The sequence below is a fragment of the Tamandua tetradactyla genome, chromosome 16, assembly GCF_023851605.1.
Source record: "Tamandua tetradactyla isolate mTamTet1 chromosome 16, mTamTet1.pri, whole genome shotgun sequence".
NCBI classification, from domain to species: Eukaryota; Metazoa; Chordata; class Mammalia; order Pilosa; family Myrmecophagidae; genus Tamandua; species Tamandua tetradactyla.
The window spans coordinates 28,329,520-28,338,667 of record NC_135342.1 but is presented as its reverse complement, the minus strand read 5'-3'; the positions used below and the strand labels follow the sequence as shown (position 1 = coordinate 28,338,667).

Genomic DNA, 9,148 nt, shown 5'->3' with positions numbered 1-9,148 from the left:
TAATACAATAAATGAGTTAGACTTAACAGATATTTATCGAACATTACACCCCACAACAGCAGGATAAACCTTTTTCTCAAGTGCTTATGGATCATTCTCAAGGATAGACCATATGCTGGGTCACAAAGCAAGTCACAGTAAATTTAAAAAGATTGAAATCATACAAAACACTTTCAGATCATAAAGGAATGAAGTTGGAGATCAGCAACTGGCAGAGTGCCAGAAAATTCACAACTATATGCAGGCTCAACAACACACTCTTAACCATGAGTCAAGGAAGAAATTACAAGAGAAATCAGTAAATATCTTGAGGCAAATGACACTGAAAACACAACATATCTAAATCTATGTGATGCAGCAAAGGCAGTGCTAAGAGGGAAATTTATTGCCTTAAATGCCTATATCAAAAAAGGAGAAAGGGCAAAATGGAGGAATTAACTGTCCACTTGAAAGCACTAGAGAAAGAACAGCAAACTAACCCCAAAGCAGGAAAAGAAAAGAACTAATGATGATTAGAGCAGAAGTAAATGAAATTGAGAACATGAAAACAATTGAGAAAATCAACAAAACCAGAGGTTGGTTCTATGAGAAAATCTATAAGATTGATGGATCCTTAGCGAGGTTGACAAAAAGAAGAAGAGAGAGGATGCAAATAAATAAAATCAGAAATGGAAGAGGAGGCAGAAATAAAGGAGGTAATGAGAGGATACTATGAACAACTTTTTGCTAATAAACTAGACAATGTAGATGAAATGAACAACTTCCTAGAAAGGCATGAACAACCAACATTGACTAGAGAAGAAATAGACAACCTCAACAAACTAATCACAAGTAAAGAAATTGAATCAGTCATTAAGAAACTCCCCCAAAACAAACATCCAGCACCAGATGGCGTCATACGTGAATTCTACCAAACATTCAAGAAAGAATTAGTGCCAATTCTGTTCAAATTCTTCAAAAAAACTGAAGAGGAGGGAAGCCTACCTAACTCATTCTATGAAGCCAACATCACCCTCATACCAAAGCCAGACGAAGATATTACAAGAAAAGAAAACTACAGGCCAATCTCTCTAATGAATATAGATGCAAAAATCCTAAACAAAATTCTTGCAAATTGAATCCAGCAGCACATTAAAAGAATTATACACCATGACCAAATAGGATTCATCCCAGGTATGCAAGGATGGTTCAACATAAGAAAATCAATTAATATAATACACCATATCAACAAATCAAAGCAGAAAAACTATATGATCATCTCAATTGACAAAATTCAACATCCTTTCTTGTTGAAAACACTGCAAAGGAGAGGAATAGAAGGGAACTTCCTCAAAATGATAACAATATATGAAAAACCCACAGCTGACATCATCCTCAAAGGGGAAAAACTGAAATCTTTCCCCCTAAGATCAGGAACAAGACAAGGATGTCCACTGTCACCATTGTATTTCAACATTGTGTTGGAAGTTCCAGCCAGAGCAATTAGACAAGAAAAAAAAATACAAAGCACCAAAATTGGAAAGGAAGAAGTAAAATTCTCACTGTTTGCAGATGATATAATACTATATGTCAGAAACCTTGAAAGATCCACAGCAAAACTACTAGAGCTAATAAATGAGTACAGCAAAGTGGCAGGTTACAAGATCAACACTCAAAAATCTTTAGTGTTTCTATGCACTAGCAATGAACAGTCTGAGGGGGAAATCAAGAAAAAAATTCCATTTACAATTGCAACCAAAAAAAAATATTTAGGATGAAATTGAACTAAATAGACAAAAGACCTATACAAAGAAAAGTATAAGAAATTGTTAAAAGAAATCACAGAAGACCTAAACAAATGGAGGGGCATACCGCTTGGATTGGAAGACTAAATAGTTAAGATGTCAATTCTCCCTAAATTGATATACAGATTCAATGCAATACCATTTAAAATCTCAAAAACGTACTTTTCAGAAATAGAAAAACCAATAGCCAAATTTATCTGGAAGGGCAGAGTGCCCCGAAGAGCTAAAAGTATCCTGAGAAAGAAAAATGAAGTTGGAGGTCTCAAGCTACCTGACTTTAAAGTGTATTACAAAGGTACAGTGGTCAAAGCAGCATGGTACTGGCATAAGAAGACATACAAATGGCCAAAAGGCACATGAAAAGATGCTCAACTTCCCTGGCTATTAGGGAAATGTAAATCAAATGCATAATGAGATCTCATCTCACACCAATCAGAATGGCCGTTATCAAGAAAACAGAAAACAACAAGTGCTGGAGAGGATGTGGAGAAAGAGGGACATTTATCCACTGTTGGTGGGAATGTCAAATGGTACAACCACTGTGGAAGGCAGTTTGGTGGTTCCTCAGGAAGCTAAGTATAGAATTGCCATATGACTGAGCAATACTATTGCTAGGTATCTACTCAGAGGACTTGAGGACAAGGACACAAATGGACATTTGCAAGCCAATATTTATAGCAGTATCATTTACAATTTCCAAGAGATGGGAACAGCCTAAATGTCCATCAACAGACGAGTGGCTAAACAAGCTGTGATATATATATACATACAATGGAATATTATGCAGCTATGAGACAGAATAAAGTTATGAAGTATGGAACAACATGGATGGACCTTAAGGATATTATGCTGACTGAGATTAGCCAGAAACAAAGGGACACATACTGTATAGTCTCACTGATATGAACTGAGATTAGTGAATGAACTTGGAAAATTTCAGTTGGTATCAGAGACCACCAGGAGATAGGAATTAGGGTTGATCTGGGGTAATTGGAGCTGAAGGGATACAGATTGTACAACAGGACTGGTTATTAAATTCAGAAATGGATAGTACAATACTACCTAACTGTAATACAACAATGTTAGAACACTGATTGAAGCTGAATGGGAGAATGATAGAGGAAGGAGGCCTGGGGGCACAAATGAAATCAGAAGGAAAGATAGATGATAAAGACTGAGATGGTATAATCTAGGAATGCCTAGAGTGTATAATAATAGTGACTATAAATTTAAAAATGTTTTTGCATGAGGAAGAACAAAGGAATGTCAATACTGAAGGGTGTTGAAAATAGATGGTAATTAATATTTTAAAACTTTAACTTATTGTGAGACTAAAGCAAAAAACTGCTTATTTTGTGCAAAATTTATATTTTGACTAGTGCAGTTCCTAATATAACTTAAGTGGACAGCTTATTTGAACATCATAGTAGATGGAACCTTGAATAGGGCATGAGATTTTGTAGGTTTGTCCAGAGTGATGCCCCGATAAATCCCAGAGTGATTTGAACAGTGAATAAAAAAGTATAGGCAAAGTCCCTTTGGGGGAATGGTGAGAGGGGAAAATTCAACTTCCCCAAGTGGAGAATTCTTGATATTCTCACAAGCAGTGAGAATTGAACTTAACTGAACACCATAAGTACATGGAACCTCGAGTAGGACATGAGATTTTGTTGATTTGTCCAGAGTGATGCCCTGATAAATCCCAGAGTGATTTTAACAGTGAATAAAAAAGTATTTGCAAAGTCCCCTTTGGGGAATGGAGAGAATGGGGAAAAATTCAACTTCCCCAAGTTGAATTCTTAATATTCTCACAAGCAGTTGGGACAAGCAAAGCTATAGGCTGAGCTCCCAGTCTTGGGGGTTGTTCATATGAAACTTAACCCCACAAAGAATAGGTCAAGCCTACTTAAAAGTAAGCCTAGAAGTCACCCCCAAGAGAATCTCCTTTGTTACTCAGATGTGGCCTCTCTCTCTCAGCCAACACAACAAGCAAACTCACTGCCCTCCCCCTCTCTGCATGGGACATGACTCCCAGGGGTGTGGACCTTCCTGATATTGTGGGACAGAAATCCTAGAATGAGCTGGGACTCAGCATTAAGGGATTGAGAAAACCTTCTTGACAGAAAGGGGAAAGAGCAAAATGAGACAATATAGAGTGTCAATGGCTGAGAGATTCCGAACAGAGTTGAGAGGTTATCCTGGAGGTTATTCTTATGCATAGTAATATAGATTCACCTTTTTAGTTAAGATATAGTGGAGAGGCTGGAGGGAAGTGCCTGAAAATGTAGAGCTGTTTTCCAATAGCCATATTTCTTGAGGGTGATTGTATAGTGATATAGCTTTCGCAATGTGACTGTACGATTGTGAAAACCTTCTGTCCGATGCTCCTTTACTACGGTATGGACAGATGAGTAAAAATGAATAATTAATAGGGAGAACAGATGTTAAAATAAATTTAGTATATTGAAATGCTAATGGTCAATGAAAGGAAGGGGTAAGGTGAATGGTATGTATGAATTTTTTTGTTGTCTTTTTATTTCTTTTTCTGAATTGATGCAAATGTTCTAAGATATGATCATGATGATGAATATACAACTATATGATGTTATTGTGAGTTATTAATTATATATGTAAAATAGAATGATCATATGGTAAGAATTTTGGCTTTGTATGTTGGTATGTTTAATAAATAAAATTTAAAAACATTAAAAAGAAAAAAAAGAACATCTAGGGCAATGTATAAGATTTCACAGGGGTTCCATGCAGTAGAGTAACTTTTCAGAAACCTGAAACCTCGAGATGGGTCCCTGGTCCAGATAAGTCCTGAAACCTAGCCCAGCCTCTCCAGAACATCGGATAGTTCATCTCCCTACCCCATATTAGTGACAGACCCTTCCAATATGAAAAATTTAGAATTGCCATAGCACAAACACCCCTAAAGAGAGAGATGGAAAGATGAAAGGTGATGGTGGATTTATACATCGAAGATAGGACTTAACAAATGTATATGAATGCTTTATCATTAAATTGATATCTCTTTTAGTTTCCAGTATTTTAGAGCAGCTAAAAACAAAAACCTAAAATTGTGGAATTGTAACCCACATCAAACTCTGAAACATGTTCTACAACTAATGGTGGTGCTGTGCTTTGAAATTTATAGCTTTTTTGTATAAATGTTATTTTTCACAAAAAAGAAGAAAAATAAGTCGATTGTGATGATAAAAAGATATTGAAGCCCTCTAGCCTCCTATATTCTGGAGCAGCTAGAAGGAAGATCTGAGAGGATCATATGGTAGGTACCCCATGATAATCTCTGGGATCTGTCCTGTAACTACTTGTTGAAGAGTACTCTGGAAATGATTGCTTTTTTATTTCTTTTCTTTGTATATATGTTACACTATACAATAAGAAGTTAATATATATATAAAAGAAATGCAAGAACTTTATATGCAAACAAAAGTACCTTTACTAAGTGAAATAAAGAAAGCCAATGTAAATGGAAAGATATAGTGGGGAAAAAAAGAATACCAATAACCACAATACTTAAAAATATTCATTCACATCCACAACAAAGAGTGAGTTAGCAGTGGCACAGAATTTCTCATGTATGCTGCTTGAAATGCCTTTGTCAAGACTTGGAATGCAAAGAAAGCTAAAGATAAGTATTTTAGGTTACCAACTACTCAGAATCTTCCATACATTATACCTATACCTGTAAAGTCCAACAAAGATCAATGTCAATTATACATTGTTCCTCACCCAAATTCTTAAGCAGTTTATGAAAATTAATCTGACATGAACTATATTAATATTTAGGGGTAATTTATTAACAAAACAATATTTGAAATGTATATATATTTCATATATATATGTATGAGATAAAATTTTTTCCATTGAGATGCACTAGAATGCTTTAAGCATCAAATAATTTGTTAAAGAATAAACAAGATCTCAGGTTCTAAAAAAAAAAAATTCCCCTTAATCCAAAGAGCTATTTGGATAAGATTTAAAATCAATACTCATACACTTTTTACTATATTATTGAAAAATTTAGATTAATTTGGGCCAGAGTACATGACCCATATAATTCCTGCTTCTTTTGGAATTGATTGGAGAACTTTTTCAGGTCTATTCCTACTTGTTTAAAAGCTGTACTCCCAAATAGCCTCCCCCCAACACTATTATATCCCCAGGTTTCTTGCTGGTATGAATTTAGTGATTCAACATAAAGGTTGAGGTTCTTAATGAAGCTTTTTATACACATTACCTCTTTATTTTTTTCTCAGGTTGAAATATTTATTGCTCGCTAAAGAAGAGGTGATGACAAGTTCCCACATTAGTTACACTTTCCTGAATATAAATTGTCTAAAGTTGAAGACCTTTCAAGAGATAATCATGGTGCTGATAAAAATGATAAGAATGGCTAACATTTACTGATGACCTAATACGTGACAGGCATAGTTACAAGTACGCTCTCTAAATATTAACTTATTTAATCCTCAACATTTGTTGCTTACTAACAACTACCATGAGGTTAGTAAAATTTAGGAAAGGGTTATGGTTGGACATAGTGGTCAAGGGAAAATTTAACCATAGTTACATTGTTTTTATCTTTTAGAAGGAGAAGATATTCATATATTCTTAAATTTAGAATTAATTTTTAAAAGCAGACAAGCATAACAAAATGAATTCAGGGGATGTTTAAAGCAGCAAAAATTTGGAGATAATCCCAATGTTCAACAGTAGCAGTTTGATAAAATAATTGTAGAGCCGTGAATACCATGAATGACACAACAAAGTCATTAAATATAATGATAACGACCTATATTAACCAACCTGAAAACATATTCTTTATGTGTCTTGTAACAGAGGCAGTTTACAGTACTTTATATAAAGCATCAGTATATTTTTGTAGGAGAAAGCCGAAAGAATTTGCTCCACTATTTGACAGTAGTTATCACTGCTTGAGTGGATTAGAGATGACCATTCTTTTGTTCTTTGTATGTCTTTGTATTTTCTAAAATTATTTCACAATAAAGTTTAATTTTTAAAAAGAAAAATAGGAAAACTATCTCCAAAAACAAAAAGTATGGTGTTATCAGTTATTTAAGCTTTAAAATGTAATAATGATTTAAACACTATGCAAATACAGATATGAAGCTCGAAGAATAGAAAAAATAGTCCTGAAAGGAGCTGGGAGGCAATTTTAAGAAGAGAAAGGAATAAACGGAATTAATAAGTGGTATTGGCATAATATCTTAAAGGAAAAAATGCTTGTTGAGACACTGCGAAACATATTTTAGGATAAAATAAATATAATTTAAAAGTTATACATAAAATAGGCATTATGGGTAATTGGGGGAAAAAGCATAATACTGCAAGATTATTCTCAAAATAAAATGTGTTATTCAAGAGGTGACAAAAGGATTAGCATTTTCTGCATTCACAAGTATACAGTCTGTTGTTAAGTAAGGCTAACTTGGTGGTTCCCATTTTTGTGGATGAAACCCTTTTGGGGAATTGGGTGCATATAGGTTGCCAGGACCCATCCCATATATTAATGTGAGCCTTTCTTTAGTGATATTATCATACTGTATGTAGTGTAAAATGGTAATAATTAACTTCCCTATGTCATAGAGTTCTTGACATATTTCATATATTCTTAAATTTAGAATAATAGTATTATATCAAAAGTTAATCCCGGGCAGTGACACTGTGGAGTACTCCAGTGTAAATAAAAAAGGAGAAATAGTTTTTCAAGTCGCCGCTGCAGGGGCCGCGCCGGGCGGGGGTTTGCGCTCTCCCGAGCCTCCGAGCGCCAGACTTTATTGTGCCGCAGGCAGCCCGGGTTCCCATTGTTTGTTTTTTTTTCAAAATATGGCAAAGGTTCAGGTGAACAGTGTAGTGGTGCTGGATAACCCTTCTCCTTTCTACAACCACTTCCAGTTCGAGATCAGCTTCTAGTGTATCAAGGACCTGTCTGAAGTAAGAAAAACATTTCTAAACTAGAAAGTTCTGTTTAACCCAAGAGCAGAAATGTGTAAAAATGTTTAAATAAATTTCCAGGACACTTAATCACTGGCTTCTAAATAGTCTGAAAGAAGACTCTCTCCAGGAACGTGTTGAAATCAAATTAAAATAACTCCACATCCAAACAGATACAGAATACACCCTGAACTTAAAACACAAAAGTAAGCTAGGAAATAAAAGACTTGGAATGGAAAATCATCTGTGTGGGCTCTGCAGAAAGTGAAGAATACGACCAGGTTTTAGGCTCTGTCCTGTTCCTACAGGAAGACATGTTTGTATTTCAGGCTGATGCATGTAATCCAGGACTCATTCCAGATGCAGATGCAGTAGGTGTAACAGTTGTGCTAATCACATGCACCTATTGAGGTCAAGAATTTATTAGAGTCGGCTATTATGTAAATAATGAATATACTGAGACAGAATTAAGGGAAAATCCACTAGTAAAACCATACTTTTCTATGCTTCAAAGGAATATTTTGGCATCTAATCCCAGGGTCACAATATTCCATATTGGGAAGATAACACAGAGAAACTGGAAGATGCAGAGAGCAGTAATCCAAATCTACAGTCACTTCTTTGAACAGATGTATTGCCTTCAGCATCAAAGGGATGGGCCATGTCAGAAAACTCAGTAAATGTCATGTTAGAATTCCACATGGACTGCATGTGACCACCTACCATCCCTTTAAGTACAAAATAAGCTATAAAAACACACAGAACTATTTCCCTGAAATTCCAAAAATACATAGTCAAGACACAATGTGAAGAATTTGTTTTGAAAACATCTTGTAGAAAGTTTATAAGAAAACCATTATTTAAGCAAATTGTGGAATATAAATACAGCTATTTTTAAGTAAAATTTTCTCTAATGTGTAATTTTATTTGAAACTAATCTGATTAAAGCATATATATTGTTTTCTTTTCCTCTATAATGTACTTATAAAGAAAACCATGAATCATTAGACCAGGTTGTAAAAATGTTGTAGCTTCTTGGACAATAATCTTGTGGGCCACTATTTTACTGGCCTGAAAAGAACGAAGTTCTACTAAAATGTTTCTTCCTTGAAAATACATAGTGTGGTTTAGTTTAAGGGGAAATTTTACATTCTTTTTTCACATGTATGTAAAAAGGGTACATATGAAATCAGCTATATGCTAACAAGAACTTGAGGATGATTTTCCAGTCTTCCCTGAAGCCTCTATGGCTATTACTGCAGTTCATGAATGTTGGACAGCTTTTGGTTTGGTGTCTTAAGATAACAGATGTGTCTAATTATAAGGTCCTCTGGCTGTGGTTTTTGTTTTTACAACAGAGTTTAGGATATCAGACAACT

General features: G+C 34.8%; 1 pseudogene; it reads left to right on the top strand.

The window, feature by feature from the left end:
• Positions 1-7,597: 7,597 nt before the first annotated feature.
• Positions 7,598-8,652, top strand: LOC143660093 (histone chaperone ASF1-like; annotated as a pseudogene).
• Positions 8,653-9,148: the final 496 nt, after the last annotated feature.